This window comes from Saccopteryx leptura, chromosome 9 (genome assembly GCF_036850995.1).
Source record: "Saccopteryx leptura isolate mSacLep1 chromosome 9, mSacLep1_pri_phased_curated, whole genome shotgun sequence".
Lineage (NCBI taxonomy): Eukaryota > Metazoa > Chordata > Mammalia > Chiroptera > Emballonuridae > Saccopteryx > Saccopteryx leptura.
Window position 1 is genome coordinate 92,351,428 of NC_089511.1, and position 21,561 is coordinate 92,372,988.

Sequence of the window (21,561 nt, forward strand, 5' to 3'; positions counted from 1 at the left end):
GCGGGAACTTCCACCCTATTCTCCATAGGGTTGTACCAATCTGCAGTCCCACCAACAATGCACAAGGGTTCTGTTTTCTCTATATCCGTGATGGCGAAGCTATGCCACGCATGTCAGCACTGACACGCGAAGCCATTTTCGATGACACGCAGCCGCATACCAGAGAAGGATGGGGCTGCATGCCAAGAAGGACGATTCATCCTCGGCTCCGAGGATAAAACATTTGCTGTAGTGTAGACATTCTGTGCTGGAGGGCTGCAGGCCAAAACAACAGAACTCCGGCACAGAGCATCTAGTTCTGGGACTTCCGGTTAGGCCGTTAGGGGATCTTTGACCTCACTTCTGGCCGCGGAGCAGGGAGCAGCGGAATGTTCCAGGGGATGCATCTCTGGGGCCCTGTGATCGCCATTACCAGCAACCACAAAACCACAGCAACCATTATCCTATCTACTGTCCTGGGGTGTCGTGGATTTCTAACTGACCATCATTACTGAGATTAGTGAGGGGGAGGCTGGGAGAGGCGAGGGCCTGTGCTATGGGTGCCGTTTCCCCCCATTAGAAATAGCGGCAGCCATCTTAATTTCCATAAGATGCAACTTGCAGAATTTTAAGACAGCATCTGGGCTCAGGTGTTTGTCGACTTGAGGTCAAAGCTTGAGAATCTGGAAAGGTGCCACTTGGAGAATCAAGAGGAGTGCCACTACGAACAGGAAATTTGGAGTGCCTGGAATCGATTACCAGACATTTTTAGCACCCTGAAAAATATAGCAATGGCTTTTCTCACAATTTTTCCCTCTACATACTTTTGTGAGACCTTATTCTCAGCATTAAATAATTTCAAAACCAACAAAAGAAACAGATTGACAGATGAAGTTAGTAGCGCTTGCTTGGGCTTGAAGTGTACAAAATACCAACCTTCAATTGAAGATTTAGCCAATGGAGTTCAGCAACAAAACAGTCACTAATAGGCAGGTTAGTTAAAGAATTTCCCTTCCCCTTCACTTATCCTAGTTCACGGCACCCCACACAAGTTAAATAATATCAAGACCAACAAAAGAAACTGACTGACAGATGAACAAAAAGTCACTAAGCAGGTAAGTTAAATAATTAGTTTTTGGTTTATTAAATACAGTTATATATTACAATTATACATTTTTGTTATTTAAACTATAAATATCACGAAATTATGGTTTTTTTCTCGAAGTGACACACCACCTGAGTTATGCTTGACTTTTTGGCGAATTTTGATACACCAAGCTCAAAGGATTGCCCATCACTGCTCTATATCCTCACTAGCACTTGTTGTTGTTGAGATATTGATAGCTGTTCTGACAAGGGAGAGGTGATATTTCATTGTGTTTTTAATTCATATCTCTCTGATGATTAGTGATGTTGAGCATTTTTTAAATATATTTATCCTCTCTGGAGAAGTGTCTATTCAGGTCATCTGTCCATTTTATTATTAGGTGTTTTATCTTCTCAGCCTTGAGTAGTATATATACTTTGGAAATTAACCCCTTATCAGATGTATCATGGGATAATATGTTCTCCCATTCCGTGAGTTCACTTTGCATTTTGTTGATAGTTTCTTTTGCTGTGCAAAATCTTTTTAATTTGATATAGCCCGTTTGTTTATTTTTTCCTTTGTTCCCTTTGCCCATGGAGATACATCTGTGAAAATGTTGCTTCAAGAAATATCTGAAATTTTACTGCCTATGTTTTCTTCTAGGATTTTATGGTTTTGAGACTCACATTTAAGTCTAAACCATTTTGAGTTTATTCTTGTATATGGTGATAGTTGGTGGTCTAGTTTTTTTTTTTTTCCTTTCTTTTTTTTTTTTTGCATGAATTTGTTCCAGTTTTCCCAGCACAATTTATTGAACAGACTGTCTTCACCCCATTGTATGCTCTTAAATCTTTTGTCAGTATTAATTGACCATATTGGTATGGTTATTTTCCATGCTCTCTGTTACATTTCATTGATTTATATGCCTGTTTATGTGCCAATCCATGCTGATTTGATTACTGTGGCCTTGTAGTATAGTTTCATATGAAGTAGTGTGATATTTCCAACTTTTTTCTTCTTAAGATTGTTGAGGCTATTTGGGGTTCTTTTGTTGTTCCATAAAATTTTGGAGATAATTTGTTCTAGATCTGTGATATATGGCATTGGTATTTTAAGAGAAATTGCATTGAATCTGTAGATTGCTTTGGGTAGTATGGAAATTTAGTGATGTTAATTTTTCCTACCCATGAACATGATGTATGCTTCTGCTTATTTATATCTTCCTCAATTTTTTTCATCAGTATCTTTTAATTTTCCAAGTATAGATTTTTTACCTTCTTGGTTAATTTATTCTTAGGTACCGTTTGTTGTTGCTATAGTAAATAAGATGGTTTTTAAATTTTTTCTTTCTGATAGATTATTATTTGTGAAAAGCAAAACCACTGACTTCTTAATATTAATTTCATACCCTCTACTTTGTCGAATTCATTTTTTAGCTCTAGTATTTTGGTGGAATCTTTAGGGTTTTCTGTATACAATATCATGTCATCTGTGAATAATGACAGTTTTGCTTTCTTTTTCACAATTTGGATGCCTTTATTTATTTTTCTCTGATTTTGTGGCTAGTACTTCCAGTACTGTTCCAAATGAGAGTGGTTAATGTGGACGTCCCTGTCTTGTTTCTGATCTTAAGGGAAGCACTTTTCATTTTTGTCCATGGAGTATGATCTTGGTTGTGGGTTTGTCATATATGGCGTTTATCATGTTGATCCCTGTATTCCCACTTTGCTGGTAGCTTTTATCATAAATGGGTACTGAATCTCTTCAAATGCTTTTCTACACATATTGTTATGATCATGTGATTTTTATCCATTTTGTTTATGTGATGTATCACATTTAGTGATGTGAGTATATTTTACCATCTTTGCATCCCTATAATAAATCCCACTTGATCATGGTGTATGATTTTTTTTTTTTTTTTTTTTTAGTGAGAGGAAGGGAGACAGAGAGACAGGCTCCCTCCTGCATGCTCCCTGACCAGAATCCACCTGGCAAGTCCACTTGGGTGTGATGAGATGCTTTGCCCTTCTGGGATATTGCTTTGTTGCTCAGCAACCTAGCTCTTCTTAGCACCTGAGGCAGAGGCCATGGAGTCATCCTCAGAGCCCAGGGCCAACTCGCTCCAATCAAGCCATGGCTGCAGGAGGGAAAGAGAGAGAGAGAAGGGGGAGAGGGAAAGGTGGAGAAGCAGATGGTCGCTTCTCCTGTATGCCCTGACCAGGAATTGAACCCAGGACATCCACATGCTGGACTGATGCTCTACCACTGAGCCACCAACCAAGGACTTGATGTAGATTCTTTTGTAAATCCTTAGTTATAATATTTCTGTTCAACTAGTCTTCATATGGTTGTTTAGGTTGATGCTCTGTACTTTAGCTGCTACTCTGATGTGGTTCTGGGAGAAGGCGACTGTAACTCCCACCTACCCCACCACCATCTTGAACTCCATAATTTAAGCAATTTTTAAATTTCCCACAGCACCTCAGGGTTCACTGTTAAGATTGTGAACTCAGCTTCAGTCTGTACCTGTCATTCTTACTTCTTCTGTCATTCAGTTTGTACTTCTTAATCCCTTCCCCTTTTTCACCCATTCCACCAACCTTCCATCTCACAGCCATCACACTGTTTTCTGTAAATGTGAGTCTGTTTCTGGTTTGTTTGTTTATTTGTTCAGATTCCACATATGAGCGAAATTGTATGTCATTTGTCTTTGACTTATTTAACTCAGCACAGTATCCTCTAGGTCCATTCATGTTGTTTCAGAGGCAAGATTTCATTCTTTTTTTGTCATTGAGTGATATTTCATTGTATATATACATCACTTTTTTTTATCCATTCATCCGCTGATGGGCACTTAAGTTGCTCCCATATCTTGGCTATTTTATTATTTCTTAAAATATTTTATTTATCCATTTTGGAGAGGAGAGAGAGAGAGAGAGAGAGAAAAGGAAGGAGAAGCAGGAAGCATCAACTATCATATGTGCCTTGACCAGGCAAGCCCAGGATTTTGAACCAGTGACCTCAGCATTCCAGATCAACGCTTTATCCACTGCACCACCACAGGTCAGGCTATCTTGACTATTTTAAATAATGCTGCAATGAACAAATATGGATGCATATGTCTTTTTGAATTAGTGTTTTGGTTTCTTTGAATAAATACCCAGAGATGGAATTGCTGAGTTCTACTTTTCTCTTGTTATAGCCTATGTTTTAAAGACTGTTTTGTCTGGTATATGTAATTGCTACTACAGCCTTTTTGTTTGTTTGTTTCCATTTTCATGAAACATTTTTTTCCATCCCTTTGTTTTTAGTCCTTCTATGTCTTTCTGTCTGAAGTGAGTCTCTTGTCAATAGCATATGTAAGAGTCTTGTTTTCTTATTAAACCACCCTATGTGTTTTGATTAAAACATTTAATCCATTTACATTTAAATAGATTATTGATGGGTATGTAGGTACTGCCATTTCATTCATATTTTTTATCTTTTTTTTCTTGGTAAACAAGTCTCTATCATTTCTTATAATACTGGTTTGGTAATGATGAACTTCTTTAGCATTTTCTTGTCTGTGAAACTTTTTCTCTGTCTTTTTTTTGTGTGTGTATTTTTCTGAGGCTGGAAACGGGGAGAGACAGTCAGACAGACTCCCGCATGCGCCCGACCGGGATCCACCCGGCACGCCCACCAGGGGCGAGGCTCTGCCCAACATGGGGTGATGCTCTGCCCCTCCGGGGCGTCGCTGTACCGCGACCAGAGCCACTCTAGCGCCTGGGGCAGAGGCCAAGGAGCCATTCCCAGCGCCCGGGCCATCTTTGCTCCAATGGAGCCTTGGCTGCGGGAGGGGAAGAGAGAGACAGAGAGGAAGGAGGGGGGGTGGAGAAGCAAATGGGCGCTTCTCCTATGTGCCCTGGCCGGTTATCGAACCTGGGTCCCCCGCACGCCAGGCCGACGCTCTACCGCTGAGCCAACCGGCCAGGGCTGTCTTTTGATTCTAAATGATAGCTTTTCTGTGTAGCATAATTGTGGTTGTCTGTCATACTGTTTTCCATAGTGACTGTGACATGTTACATTCTCCCCAGCAATGTAGAAGGTTTCCAATATCTCCACATTCTCACCAATGCTTGCTATTTTCTTTTTTTCTTTTTCTTGTAGTGGACATCCATACAGGTGTGAAGAGGTATCTCATTGTGGTTTTGATTTGCATTCTTCTGATCATTAGTGATGAGAAGCATCACTTCTTCACTGTAGCTCCTTAGTTGTTCGGTGATTGCTTTCTCTGATGTGCCTTAACCAGGGGCCTACAGCAGAGCTAGTGACCCCTTGTTATGTACTTAGCAATTTATATATTGTCTTTAGAGAAATGTCTATTCAAATCCTTTGCTCATTTTTGAATCAGGTTGCTTGTTTCCTGTTAAGTTTTAGTTGTTCTTGATATATCCTAAATATTAATCCCTTATCAAATATATGATTTGAAAATGTTTTCTTGTATTCTGTAATTTCCCTTTTTACTGTTGATAGTTTCTTTGTTGCATAATACTGTAGTTTTTAATTTTCATGAAGTCCAATTTTTAAAATTTTTTCTTTTCTTTGTTGTCTTTGGTATCATGTCCAACAATATACTGCCAAATCCAATGTCATGAAAATTTTCACCTCTGTTTTCTTCTTGGAGTTTTATAAACTTAGGTCTTATATTTAGGTCTTTGATACATTTTGAATGAATTTTGTGTATACTGTAATGTATAGGTCTAATTTTGTTTCTTTTTACATATATATCCAGTTTTCCCAGAACCATTTGTTAAAGAGACTGTCCTTTTCCCATGGAATGGTCTTGGCAGGCTTGTCAGAAATCATTTGACCATATATTTGAAGGTATATTACTGTGTTCTTTACTCATGTTCCATTGATCTTTTTGTCTGTCTCTATGCCAGTACCACACTGTTTTGATGAATTTAACATATGTACTTTTAATGTTATATTTATTTCTTCTCTAAACATATTCAAGTCTGTCTTGTGCTAACCTGCAGTTCAGCCTCTTGAAAGTTTGTGATTCACTTATCTCTACTCTCTTAACTCTTATTCAGGGTTCAGTGCTCTCCTTACTTCTCTTCTCACTGCTCCTCTGAAATTGCTGTTGCTGAGGTTGCCAAAGATCTCCAAAACTTCAAATCCAGTGGATACTTCAGTGGTTTTCATTTTACTTGACTGCTGTGGTCCTCCTTTTTTAAAAAATTCATTTTAGAGAGGAGGGAGAGAGAGAGAGAAAAGGGAGGAGCAGGAAGCATCAACTCTCATATGTGCCCTGACCAGACAAGCCCAGGGTTTCAAACCAGCGACCTCAGAGTTCCAGGTCGGCAATTTACCCACTGTGCCACCTCAGGTCAGGCTGGCCATCCTTCTTAAAATAATTTTTTCCTCTCTTTCTCTCCCTCTCTCTCATTCTGGGCTATCCTATTTCTGTAAATATATTCTTTTAACCTCCATTTTCTTTTGAACTCATTTTATCAGCTCTCTGTTTGTGCCTGGGTATACATTCTCTTGACTTCATTTGGGTCGAGCCATCTGCTGCTTCTCACAGTTGTGATTCTTCAAACTAGAGCTGTGACTTGCTGCCATTTCCTTTCAGTATTAACTGTATCATTCTGAATTACCTACAAGAGTCTGTGTAAGTTTTGGCATAAATTTTTTTAAGTGATCTACTAAGTTCTTTCATTGGCCCTCTTTGCTTTTCTTTTTTATTTTTTTTATTTTTTAAATAATTTTATTTTTTTAATGGGGTGACATCAATAAATCAGGATACATATATTCAAAGATAACAAGTCCAGGTTATCTTGTCGTTCAATTATGTTGCATACCCATCACCCAAAGTCAGATTGTCCTCTATCACCTTCTATCTTGTTTTCTTTGTGCCCCTCCCCCTCCCCCTTTCCCTCTCCCAATCCCCCCTCCCCCCCGTAACCACCACACTCTTATCAATGTCTCTTAGTTTCACTTTTATGTCCCACCTACGTATGGAATAATGCAGTTCCTGTTTTTTTCTGATTTACTTATTTCGCTTCGTATCATGTTATCAAGATCCCACCATTTTGCTGTAAATGTTCCGATGTCATCATTTCTTATGGCTGAGTAATTTTTGCCTTCACTTCTCTTGCCTGTGGAGTCAAATTCATTAGTTTATATGTGTCAAATTCCATAGTGTATATGTGCCACATCTTCTTTATCCAGTCATCTATTGACAGGCTTTTTGGTTGTTTCCATGTCCTGGCCACTGTGAACAATGCTGCAATAAACATGGGGCTGCATGTGTCTTTACGTATCAATGTTTCTGAGTTTTTGGGGTATATACCCAGTAGAGGGATTGCTGGGTCATAAGATAGTTCTATTTTCAGTTTTTTGAGGAACCACCATACTTTCTTCCATAATGGTTGTACTACTTTACATTCCCACCAACAGTGTATGAGGGTTCCTTTTTCTCCACAGCCTCTCCAACATTTGCTATTACCTGTCTTGCTAATAATAGCTAATCAAACAGGTGGGAGGTGGTATCTCATTGCAGTTTTGATTTGCATTTCTCTAATAGCTAAAGAAGATGAGCATCTTTTCATATATCTGTTGGCCATTTGTATTTCTTCCTGGGAGAAGTGTCTGTTCATATCCTCTTCCCATTTTTTTATTGGATTGTTTGTTTGTTTGTTGTTGAGTTTTATGAGTTCTTTGTATATTTTGGATATTAGGCCCTTATCTGAGCTGTTGTTTGAAAATATCATTTCCCATTTAGTTGGCTTTCTGTTTATTTTGTTAACAGTTTCTCTTGCTGAGCAAAAACTTCTTAGTCTGATGTAGTCCTATTCATTAATTTTTGCCTTCGCTTCTCTTGCCTGTGGAGTCAAATTCATAAAATGCTCTTTAAAACCCAGGTCCATGTGTTGAGTACCTAAGTCTTCTTCTATCTACTTAATTGTTTCAGGTCTTATGTTTAGATCTTTGATCCATTTTGAGTTAATTTTAGTACAGGGGGACAAACTGTAGTCCAGTTTCATTCTTTTGCATGTGGCTTTCCAGGTTTCCCAGCACCATTTATTGAAGAGGCTTTCTTTTCTCCATTGTGTGTTGTTGGCCCCTTTATAAAAAATTATTTGACTATATATATGTGGTTTTATTTCTGGACTTTCAATTCTGTTCCATTGGTCTGAGTGTCTGTTTTTCTGCCAATATCATGCTGTTTTGATTGTCGTGGCCCTATAATAGAGTTTGAAGTCAGGTATTGTAATGCCCCCAGCTTCATTCTTTTTCTTTAGGATTGCTTTGGCTATTCGGGGTTTTTTATAGTTCCATATAAATCTGATGATTTTTTGCTCTATTTCTTTAAAAAATGTCATTGGAAGTTTGATGGGAATTGCATTAAATTTGTATATTGCTTTGGGTAATATGGCCATCTTGATTATATTTATTCTTCCTAGCCAAGAACAAGGTATATTCTTCCATCTCATTATATCTTTTTCAATTTCCCTTAACAATGTTTTATAGTTTTCATTATATATAAGTCCTTTACATTCTTTGTTATGTTTATTCCTAAGTATTTTATTTTTTTTGTTGCAATCATGAAGGGGATTATTCTTTTGAGTTCGTTCTCAATTGTTTCATTGTTGGCATATAGAAAGGCTATTGACTTCTGTATGTTAATTTTGTATCCTGCGAACTTACTGTATTGACTTATTGTTTCTAGTAGTCTTTTTGTGGATGCTTTGGGGTTTTCGATGTATAGGATCATATCATCTGCAAAAAGTGATACCTTTACTTCTTCTTTTCCGATATGGATGCCTTTTATTTCTTTGTCTTGTCTGATTGCTCTGGCTAGAACCTCTAGTACCACATTAAATAAGAGTGGAGAGAGTGGACAACCCTGTCTTGTTCCTGATTTAAGGGGAAAGCCTTCAGTTTAGTGCCATTTAATATGATGCTAGCTGATGGTTTATCATATATGACCTTTATCATGTTGAGATATTTTCCTTCTATACCCATTTTGTTGAGAGTCTTAAACATAAAATTGTGTTGTATTTTATCAAAAGCCTTTTCTGCGTCTATTGATAAGATCATGTGGTTTTTGTTCTTTGTTTTGTTGATATGGTGTATTACGTTAACCATTTTACGTATGTTGAACCATCCTTGAGATTGTGGGATGAATCCCACTTGATCATGATGTATTATTTTTTTAATATGTTGTTGTATTCGATTTGCTAGTATTTTGTTTAGTATTTTAGCATCTGTATTCATTAGAGATATTGGTCTGTAGTTTTCTTTTTTTGTGCCATCCTTGCCTGGTTTTGGTATGAGGGTTATGTTGGCCTCATAAAATGTGTTTGGAAGTATTGCTTCTTCTTCAATTTTTTGGAAGACTTTGAGTAGAATAGGAACCAAGTCTTCTTTGAATGTTTGATAAAATTCGCTGGTATAGCCGTCAGGGCTTGGACTTTTATTTTTGGGGAGGTTTTTAATGGTATTTTCTATTTCTTCTCTACTAATAGGTCTGTTTAGGCTTTCTGCTTCTTCTTGACTCAGTCTAGGAAGGTTGTATTGTTCTAGGAATTTATCCATTTCTTCTAGGTTGTTGAATTTAGTGGCATAAAGTTTTTCATAGTATTCTACAATAATTCTTTGTATATCTACGGTGTCCGTGGTGATTTCTCCTCTTTCATTTTGGATTTTGTTTATATGAGTTCTTTCTCTTTTTTCCTTGGTAAGTCTTGCCAAGGGTTTGTCAATTTTGTTGATCTTTTCAAAGAACCAGCTCCTTGTTCTATTAATTTTTTCTATAGTTTTTCTGTACTCTAATTCATTTAGAAATCAGAAGCTCTGATTTTTATTATCTCCTTTCTTCGGCTGGTTTTGGGTTTTCTTTGTTCTTCTATTTCTACTTCCTTAAGGTGTGAAATTAAGTGGTTCACTTGGGCTCTCTCTTGTTTGTTTATATATGCCTGAAGTGATATGAACTTCCCTCTTATCACTGCTTTTGCTGCATCCCATAGATTCTGATATGTCATATTGTCATTTTCATTAGTCTGTATATATCTTTTGATCTCTGCACTTATTTCTTCTTTGACCCATTCATTTTTTAAAAGTATGTTGTTTAGTTTCCACATTTTTGTGGGATTTTTTTCCTCTTTTTTGCAGTTGAATTCTAGTTTCAAGGCTTTATGATCAGAAAATATGCTTGGTACAACTTCGATTTTTCTGAATTTGCTGATGTTGTTTTTGTGGCCCAACATATGGTCAATTCTTGAGAATGATCCATGTACACTGGAGAAAAATGTATACTCAGTCACTTTGGGATGAAATGTCCTGTAGATGTCTATCATATCCAGGTGCTCTAGTGTTTTGTTTAAGGCTACTATGTCTTTGTTGATTCTCTGTTTGGATGACCGATCTAGAGCCGTCAGCGGTGTATTGAGGTCTCCAAGTATGATTGTATTTTTGTCAGTTTTTGTTTTAAGATCAATAAGTAGCTGTCTTATATATTTTGATGCTCCTTGGTTTGGTGCATATATATTAAGAATTGTTATGTCTTCTTGATTCAGTGTCCTTTTAGCCATTATGAAATGACCATTTTTGTCTCTGAGTACTTTTGCTGTCTTGTAGTCAGCATTATCAGATATGAGTATTGCTACGCCTGCTTTTTTTTGGATGTTATTTGCTTGGAGTATTGTTTTCCAGCCTTTCACTTTGAATTTGTTTTTATCCTTGTTACTTAGATGAGTTTCCTGTAGGCAGCATACAGTTGGATTTTCTTTTTTAATCCATTCTTCTACTCTGTGCCTTTTTATTGGTGAGTTTAATCCGTTTACATTTAGTGTAATTATTGACACTTGTGAGTACCCTATTGCCATTTTATATCTTGCTTTCTGTTAGTTTTCTGTCTTGTTTGATCCTTCTCTTTCGTTTTTCTATCTTATTTTTATTTGGTTGTATTCCATACATCTTTCCTCTGTTACTATCTTTTTTATCTCATGTGCTTCTGTGGTGGTTTTTTCAATGGTGGTTACCTTTGAGTAATGAAAAGGGTCCCTACCCTGTTCATTGTAGTGAACTATTTTGTGAGTACTTTTGCACTCCATCGTCCTTTGCTACTGTTAATCTCCATCTTCTCCCCCCCTTTATTTTTGTTTTTCTCACAGTTTAAATTTGGTTTTATTGTGTTCTTCTTGGAGCTTTTACTTGCGGCTCTGTTTTTTTTTTGTTCTTTGTATCAGATTGGAGAACCCCCTTTAGTAATTTCTGGAGTGGGGGTTTTCTGATGATAAATTCCCTCATCTTTTCTGTATCTGTGAATGTTTTTATATCTCCTTCATATTTGAAGGATAGCTTTGATGGGTATAGTATTCGTGGCTGAAAGTTCCTCTCTTTCAGGACTTTAAATATTGGGGTCCACTCTCTTCTAGCTTGTAGAGTTTCTGCTGAGAAATCTGATGATAATCTAATGGGCCTTTCTTTATATGTTGTATTCTTCTTTTCCCTGGCTGCCTTGAGAATTTTTTCTTTGCTGTTGGTTTGTGTCAATTTCATTATGATATGCCTTGGAGTAGGTTTGTTGGAGTTAAGAAAACTTGGAGTTCTGTTTGCTTCTTGAACTTGAGGCTTTAGTTCTTTCCACAGGCTTGGAAGTTCTCATCTATTATTTGTTTGAGTATGTTCTCCATTCCATTTTCTCCCTCTTCTCCCTCTGATATACTTATTATTCTTATGTTATTCTTTTTGATGGAGTCAAATAATTCTTGTAGGACTACCTCATTTTTTTTAATTTTTGAGTCTCTTTCTTCTTCTCTCTGTTGTGCCTCAAGTTGCTTGTCTTCTATTTCACTAATCCTCTCTTCTATCTGACCTGTTCTATTAGCTAAGCTTGTTACTTTGTTTTTCATCTTGTGAATTGAGTTTTTCATCTTTGTTTGATTTGTTTTTATAGTTTCAATTTCCTTGGACATATATTCTTTGTGTTCATTAAGTTGTTTTCTGAGCTCCCTAAACTGCCTTTCTGTGTTTTCTTGTATATCTCAGAGGATTTTTAGGATTTCTATCTTGAATTCTCTGTCATTTAGCTCCAAGGTTTCCAATATATTCAATATATTAAATTTTTTCTCCATAGATTTTTCCTCATCTAGCTGTGTTACCTCTCTTTCTTTTGTATCCATGATATTCAATTTTCTCTTCCTTAATGGCATCTGAGGGTGGTTTTGTTGATAGTATTAATGAGATTTAATAAAGAATAAAAAGTTAAAAAAATAAAAAATCGAAAAGTTGTTTTTTTTTTAAAAATTTAATAATGAAATAAAGAAAAATAAAATTAAATTAAAATTTAAAAAAAGGAAATTATTCCTCCCCCTCCTTTTTTCCTCTCCTCTCCTCTCCCCTCTTTCTTGAGAAAATCTTGTGGTGAACTGTGAATTATAACAAACAATTCCTGTAATGGAGGGCCTGAATTGGGGAAAAGTAATAAAGGGGCAAAAAAAAGAAAAAGAAAAGAAAGAAAAGAAAAAGAAGGGGGTATGGACCCACAAAAAGCAAATAAGGAAAAAATTTGGGTCAAGAATAAAATGATTTGCTTTTAGGTGTTGGTTGACTAAGAGTTATGATGAGAGGAATAAGAGGAAAACAGAAAAATGGGGGGACAAATTAAAAAATTACTATTGTATTTAGTGGAACAAGAACTAGATAAAATGGAGAGCCAGGGATGGGAGCACTGCTAGTGAGTTAAAAAGGTGAAGTAAAAACCCCCCAAATGCCACAAACATAAGTTTGAGTCCCAGATAAGATAATTTGTTTGTTATTGAGGTTTGAATGAGAGGAGATGTAAAGGAGAAAGGAAGAAACTAATATAGAGGGAGAAAAGAAAGAGAGAGAGAGAAAAAAAGAGGGAACCACTAAAAGAAGAAAAAAGAAAAAAGAGGGGAGAGAGAGAGAGAGAGAGAGTTAAGGGTTTTGGAGTGCAACCCTCATAGAGAGAAAGGAAGAGGAGAGAAAAGATAATGGGAGATGTAACACTTATGGGTAGTGTAGTTCAAGGAGAGGAGAGAGTAAGACCGGCAGAGAGTTAATCGGCCAAATTGGAGGAGGAAAAAAAATATCAAGAATGAAGATAAGAGAAACAAACGAACAAATATAATAAAATGGGATAGGTTATAAAGTCTGCAGATTATTCTTGATTTTGAGAGGTTATCTTCTTGCTTTTTCTTTTCTCTCCGTCTTCCTGGTCGATGACTCTGTACCCCGGGTTCTGCCCCTTTGGCACGCTCAGGTAGAGGTTTGCAGTTGATAAGTCTCTATGGCAATGTCATGTATTGTGCTTTAGTCTCGTTGGCAGTCGAGGCTCATTAGCATTTATAGGCTCTGACAGTGAGAGAGTCCGTGTTCCTGGAGCCTTTCTCCTAGTCTTTTCTTCCTCAATTAGTAGCCTGATAATCCAGCTATGGGGTTGCTGCTGCCTCTGCCTGGATAGTAAGAGGCTCAAAGAGCTGGCAACTCCCCACTCTATTTCCACTCAGCACAGGGCTCTGGGTAAGGCTCAGTCAGTCAGAGCTGCTAGCATAATCAGGCGGGGTTTCCGCCCACTCAAAGACCTCTGGCTCTGCCACTCTGTCCGGTAACACAGGCGGGCGCCCACTTCCGGGGCGCTTGGAGGAAACTCTCGCTCACTATCTGCGTGCTCAGACCAGGATATCTGGCCAGCAGTCTCACGCTCTGAGTGAAACCCCCAACTGCATGGAAAAGTTGCAGCGTTGGAATTGGCTCTCGCTCCGTCCCCGTCCGTGGCTTTTGCAAGGCGCTGGGGTGGCCTGAGATTCCGCTTTGGCCCACACAAAGGCCCCTGACTCTGCCCCTCTGTGCAATTACACGGGCGTGCACTGCCGAGGCACTTGGAGGAATCTCTCGCTATCTGCGCGTGCAGACCAGGATATCAGCCCGGCTGCCGCGTTTCCCTGAGTGAAACCCCCACCAGCATGGAAAAGTTCCACCGTTGGAATTAGTTCTCGCTCCCTCCCGTGCGCGGCTTTCCCAGGGCGCTGGGGCTGCCTAGAGATTCCGCTTTCGGCCCACACAAAGGCCTCTGACTCTGCCTCACTGTGGGGTAACACGGGCACCCAATCCCAGGGCTTAGGAAGAAATCTCTCGCCCACTATCTGTGCGCGCCGACCAGGAGATCAGGTAAAATGGCTGCCCCGCTTGTCGTTCTTTGTTTGGGTTTGGCACTAGTGTTAGCTTGTATTGCCCAGGTTGCCACAGGATCAGTTTTTCCTCAGCTTGGATCTCCGTGCCACAGCCTGGTTCGGCCGTTTGTGCCGCGGCCTGGATCTATTCACCCCCTTTGCCTGCCTCAGTTTCTATATTCACGGATCCCAGAGAAAGCCGTTCTGTTTAGGTTAGTGAGGAAGGCAGAGCATTTCTTACTCCCTATTTCCTTCGGGGTTTGGTTATATATTTAGCCAATTTTTCGCTCGATCATACCTTCGGGTCTATTGCGAAACATCTGGAGGCTCCAAGGATAGGTTTTTCTGTTTCTGGTTGAAGATCTTGTTGAGTTTTGGGGGAGATTTATCGGTATCGCTTCCTACCCCGCCATTACTCTCCTCTTTGCTTTTCACTATAAGATTTCCCTTGGAAATTTTATTCATCTTCATAGATCTAGTCATTATTTTTAGGCAGATGTTTACAAAACTTGCATCTTTGAACAACACTACTCTATTGCTTTGTTTGCTGCCTTTTCTTTTGGGTGAGGTTTTGTAGATCATTGTGTTAGATAACATATGGTGCCTAGAAAAGCAAAAACAAGCGAGTTAATCCAAATATATTTGATTTTCTTCTGAACAACAACCTTTTTTTCTTTTTTTTTTTTAAACAGAGATAGAGAGAGGGACAGACAGATGGGGAGAGAAATGAGAAGCATCAATTCTTCACTGTAGCTCCTTAGTTTTTCAGTGATTGCTTTCTCTGATGTGCCTTAACCAGGGGCCTACAGCAGAGCTAGTGACCCCTTGCTCAAGCCAGCCACCTTACGCTCAAGCCAGTGACCTTAGGCTCAAGCCAGTGACCATGGGGTCTTGTTTATGATCCCAGCATAACCAATGTTTATGTTCAGGCCAGCAACCCCGTGCTCAAGCTGATGAGCCTATGTCAAGCCAGCGACCTCAGTTTCGAACCTTGGTCCTTCCTGTCCCAGTCTGACTTTCTGTCCACTGCGCTACCACCTGGTCAGGCCTGAAAAGCAACTCTTAACATCAAGATTAGTTTATTGACTTTTATTTGTAAGTTCAACACATGTTTGATAGCTTTAGAAAGGGTTTGATGATTGATGGTATCTTCTTATAGGACAAGTGGAGTTTTACTAGATTGCCAAAGTGAAATAGAGCACCTTATTTATTTATTTATTTATTAAATATTTTTCTCATGTTAGAAGCAGGGAGGCAGTCAGACACACTCCCCGATGCACCTGATTGGGATCCACCCAGCATGCCCACCTGGGGGCGATGCTCTGCCCATCTGGAGCATTGCTCCATTGCGGTGGGAGCCATTCTAGCACCTTAGGCAGAGACCACGGAGCCATCCTCAGCGCCCAGGCCAACTTTGCTCCAATGGATCCTTGGCTGTGGGAGGGGAAGAGACAGAGAGGAAGGAATGGGGGAGGGGTGGAGAAGCATATGGGTGCTTCTCCTGTGTGCCCTGACCAGGAATCAAACCTGGGACTTCCACACGCTGGACCGATGCTCTACCACTGAGCCAACTGACCAGGGCTAAAATAGAGCATTAAAAGAGATTGATTACACACATAATGTTTTTTATGCATCATTCAGAGCACATATGATGTCCTAAATGACATAGAGTGATATCGGAAAGATAGGTATTATATTGGACATATTAGACCTTGAATACCAGTCCAAGGGATTTGACTTTTTCCTATGTGTTGTCTGGCACCTCTATATTGATGATGGCTCCTAGCCTGGAGTAGATGGGCAGTGAACGACTTCCTCTGGTGGGTGGAAGGATCTATGGAAACCACTCTCACAGAAGAAGATCACAGTTATGTTCTGGTGCCACTTCACTGTCCTTAGGATCTTCTCTGTCTCAGCACATCCACAAGACTTTTTGAATGGAAAATGTTTGGGAAACACTGAGATAAGCACCCCTAAGGAAAGAAAAAAAGGAAAATATGGCTACAGTGAACTTAATTATCAACAGATTTTCTACTCTGTTTAGGGAAGAATATTTTAAATCTGATTTTCAGTGATAACTGCTATTGATGAGCTTCCAGAGGATAGTCAGTAACTGAGCTGGTGACCAACATTATGAGGAGTCATTTACCATATTTCTCCATATATAAGACATACCCTTTTTCAAAAAATTTGGGGTCTAAAAACTGGGTGTGTCTTATAAAGTGATTGTAGATTTTTTAACTTGTATTTCTACTTTTTTTTATGGATGAGTTTTATAAATTTTATTATGAACAAAACGAGTTCAATAATTTTATGTAGTTCTTTTTTTTTTTTTTTTTTTTTTAAATTTCAGGCCCCCAAATTAAGGTGCATCCTATACATGGGAACGTCTTATACATGGGGAAGTACGGTAGTTAGTTGTATCAAATTTTGTTTCCAGGCCTGTCTGGTTGGCTCAGTGGTAGAGCATCTCCAGGTGTATGGAAGTCCAGGTGTGATTCCCAGTCAGGGTACACTGGAGAAGCGACTATTTGCTTCTCTTTTCTTTCTCTTTCTCTCCCTCTCCTGCAGCCATGACTCGATTGGTTTGAACTCATCCAAACTGGGGGGGGGGGGGCACTGAGGATGTCTCTGTGGAGCCTCCACCTCATGAGCTAAAAATAGCTAGGTTGCCAGCATGGGCCCAGATGGGGGTTTGCTGGGTGGATCCCAGTTGGGGCAAATGCGGGAGTCTGTCTCTCTGTCTCCCCTGCTCTCACTTAGAAAAGAAGAAAAAAAGAAAAAAATTGTTTCCAGTTTATTGCAAGATCTGGAAATATATTTCAGACTCGTAATACAGCAGGCTTACTTTGCTGGGCTGATATATCCAGCATCCAATCTAGGTTGTGACACAAGGTGTCTTGTAATTCCAATTTTTTGAACTCTAAGGATTTTTAGATACTTTTAGCTGCCAGATAAACATTCAGCCCAGGCTACCCAAACCTTTCTCAGTGTGGAGAATAGGTGCATATACCATGACACTCAACAAGTTTTCTTTTCATTCCTTCTCCTGTTTTCGTTTTCTTGCCTCTTGCTCCTTGGACTCCAGAGTGCCACCAAGCACTTTGTATTTGCACTGTTATTGTAACAAATATATATGGATAGTGACTTTGAGTCTCTCTACTTGTGGGTTTTGTTAGATATTTGCTCAGTTCTAAAAGCATTTCACTTAGTAATTAAAGAAATAGATTTATTCTTTCTTATATCAAATAGATATGTTCTTTTTTTTTAATTTTTTTAGGTATGTTCTTTTTTATAAGTTTTTATTAATTTTAATGGGGTGACATCAATAAATCAGGGTACATATGTTCAAATAAAACATCTCCAGGTTATCTTGTCATTCAATTATGTTGCATACCCATCACCCAAAGTCAGTTTGTCCTCCGTCACCTTCTATATAGTTTTTTTTGTGCCCCTCCCCCTCCCCCTTCCCCTCTCTCCCTCTCCCCCCCCCCCCATAACCACCACACACTTGTCCATGTCTCTTAGTCTCGTTTTTATGTCCCACCTATGTATGGAATCATGCAGTTCTTGGTTTTTTTCTGATTTACTTATTTCACTCTATAATTTATCAAGATCCAACCATTTTGTTGTAAATGATCCGATGTTATCATTTCTATGGCTGAGTAGTATTCCATAGTGTATATGTGCCACATCTTCTTTATCCAGTCATCTATTGATGGGCTTTTTGGTTGTTTCCATGTCCTGGCCACTGTGAACAATGCTGCAATAAACATGGGGCTGCATGTGTCTTTACGTATCAATGTTTCTGAGTTTTTGGGATATATACCCAGTAGAGGGATTGCTGGGTCATAAGGTAATTCTATTTTCAGTTTTTTGAGGAACCACCATACTTTCTTCCATAATGGTTGTACTACTTTACATTCCCACCAACAGTGTATGAGGGTTCCTTTTTCTCCACAGCCTCTCCAACATTTGCTATTACCTGTCTTGCTAATAACAGCTAATCGAACAGGTGTGAGGTGGTATCTCATTGCCGTTTTGATTTGCATTTCTCTAATAGCTAAAGAAGATGAGCATCTTTTCATATATCTGTTGGCCATTTGTATTTCTTCCTGGGAGAAGTGTCTGTTCATGTCCTCTTACCATTTTTTATTGGATTGTTTGTTTATTTTTGTTGAGTTTTATGAGTTTCTTGTATATTTTGGATATTAGGCCCTTATCTGAGCTGTTGTTTGAAAATATCATTTCCCATTTAGTTGGCTGTCTGTTTATTTTGTTGTCAGTTTCTCTTGCTGAGCAAAAACTTCTTAGTCTGATGTGGTCCCATTCATTTATCTTTGCCTTCACTTCTCTTGCCTTTGGAGTCAAATTCATAAAATGCTCTTTATAACCAAGGTCCATGAGTTTAGTACCTATGTCTTCTATGTAATTTATTGTTTCAGGTCTTATATTTAGGTCTTTGATCCATTTTGAATTAATTTTAGTACAAGGGGACAAACTGAAGTCGAGTTTGATTCTTTTGCATGTGGCTTTCCAGTTTTCCAGCACCATTTCTTGAAGAGGCTTTCTTTTCTTCATTGTGTGTTGTTGGCCCCTTTTTCAAAAATTATTTGACCATATATATATGTGGTTTTATTTCTGGACTTTCTATTCTGTTCCATTGGTCTGATTGTCTATTTTTCTGCCAATATCACGCTGTTTTGATTGTTGTGGCGCTATAATATAGTTTGAAGTCAGGTATTGTAATGCCCCCAGCTTCATTCTTTTCCTTAGGATTGCTTTGGCTATTCGGGGTTTTTTATAGTTCCATATAAATTTGATGACTTTTTGTTCCATTTCTTTAAAAAATGTCATTTGAATTTTGATGGGAATTGCATTAAATTTGTATATTGCTTTGGGTAATATGGCCATTTTGATTATATTTAATCTTCCTATCCAAGAACAAGGAATATTTTTCCATTTCATTGTATCTTTTTCAATTTCCCTTAACAATGCTTTGTAGTTTTCATTATATAGGTCCTTTACATTCTTTGTTATGTTTATTCTTAGGTATTTTTTGTTGTTGTTGTTGCAACCATGAAGAGGATTATTTTTTTTTAGTTCGTTTTCTGATGTTTCGTTGTTGGCATATAGGAAGACAATGGACTTTGTATATTAATTTTGTATCCTGCGTCCTTACTGTATTGGTTTATTGTTTCTAGTAATCGTTTTGTGGAGTCTTTGGGGTTTTTGATATATAGGGTCATATCATCTGCAAAAAGTGATACCTTTACTTCTTCTTTTCTGATATGGATGCCTTTTATTTCTTCATCTTGTCTGATTGCTCTGATTAGAACTTCTAGCACCACGTTAAATAAGAGTGGAGAGAGTGGACAACCCTGTCTTCTTCCTGATTTAAGGGGGAAAGTCCTCAGTTTTATGCCATTTAATATGATGTTAACTGATGGTTTATCATATATGGCCTTTATCATGTTGAGATATTTTCCTTCTATACCCATTTTCTTGACTGTCTTAAACATAAAGAAAGTTGTGTTGTATTTTATCAAGTGCCTTTTCTGCATCTATTGATAAGATCATGTGGTTTTTGTTTTTTGTTTTGTTGATATGGTGTATTACATTAACTGTTTTACGTATGTTGAACCATCTTTCAGATTCTGGGATGAATCCCACTTGGTCACGATGTATTATTTTTTTAATATGTTGTTGTATTCGATTTGCTAGTATTTTGTTTAGTATTTTAGCATCTGTATTCATTAGAGATATTGGTCTGTAGTTTTCTTTTTTTGTGACGTCCTTGCCAGGTTTTGGTATGAGGGTTATGTTGGCCTCATAAAATGTGTTTGGAAGTATTGCTTCTTCTTCAATTTTTTGGAAAACTTTGAGAGTAGAATAGGAACCAAGTCTTCTTTGAATGTTTGATAGAATTCACTAGTATAACCGTCCGGACCTGAACTTTTATTTTGGGGGAGGTTTTTAATAGTTTTTTCTATTTCCTCCCTGCTAATTGGTCTGTTTAGGCTTTCTGCTTCTTCATGACTCAGTCTAGGAAGGTTGTATTCTTCTATAAATTTATCCATTTCTTCTAGATTGTTGAATTTGGTGAAATAGTTTTTCGTAGTATTCTACAATAATTCTTTGTATATCTATCATGTCTGGTGATTTCTCCTCTTTCATTTTGATTTTGTTTCTATGAGTCCTTTCTCTTTTTTCCTTGGTGAGTCTTGCCAAGGGTTTGTCAATTTTGTTGATCTTTTGAAAGAACCAGCTCCCTGTTTTATTAATTTTTTCTGTAGTTTTTTTGTTCTCTATTTCATTTATTTCTGCTCTGATTTTTATTATTTCCTTTTTTTGGCTGGTTTTGGGTTGTGTTTGTTCTTCTTTTTTTAGTTCCTTAAGATGTGAAGTTAAGTGGTTTACTTGGGCTATCTCTTGTTTGTTCATATAGGCCTAAAGTAATATGAACTTCCCTTTTATTACTGCTTTTGCTGCATCCCAGAAATTCTGATATATCGTGTTGTTATTTTCATTTGTCTGTATATATATTTTTGATCTCTGCACTTATTCTTCTTTGACTCATGTATTTTTTTAAAAGTATGTTTAGTTTCCACATTTTTGTGGGTTTTTTTTCCTCCTTTTTGCAGTTGAATTCTAGGTACAAGGCTTTATATTCAGAAAATATGCTTGGTACAATTTTGATTTTTCTGAATTTGCTGATGTTATTTTTGTGGCCCAACATATGGTCAATTCTTGAGAATGTTCCATGTACGCTAGAGAAAAATGTATACTCTGTTGCTTTGGGATGAAATGTCCTGTAGATGTCTATCATATCCAGGTGCTCCAGTGTTTCTGTTAAGGCCAATATATCTTTATTGATTTTCTGTTTGGATGACCAATCTAGAGCCGTCAGCGGTGTATTGAGGTCTCCAAGTATGATTGTATTTTTGTCAGTTTTTGTTTTTAGGTCAATAAGTAGCTGTCTTATATATTTTGGTGCTCCTTGGTTTGGTGCATATATATTAAGAATTGTTATATCTTCTTGATTCAGTGTCCCCTTAATCATTATGAAATGACCATTTTTGTCTCTGAGTACTTTTGCTGTCTTGTAGCCAACATTATTAGATATTAGTATTGCTACACGCTTTTTTTTGGATGTTATTTGCATGGAGTATTGTTTTCCAGCCTTTCACTTTGAATTTGTTTTTATCCTTGTTGCTTAGATGTGTTTCTTGTAGGCAGCATACAGTTGAATTTTCTTTTTTTTTTTTTTTTTTTCATTTTTCTGAAGCCGGAAACAGGGAGAGA

General features: G+C 37.9%; 1 protein-coding gene across 5 annotated transcripts in view; it reads left to right on the forward strand.

Moving 5' to 3' along the window:
• Nucleotides 1-21,561, forward strand: part of ZFAND4 (zinc finger AN1-type containing 4) — a 149,809-nt gene that overhangs the window by 120,484 nt on the left and 7,764 nt on the right. The gene's annotated exons all lie outside the window — the stretch shown is intronic.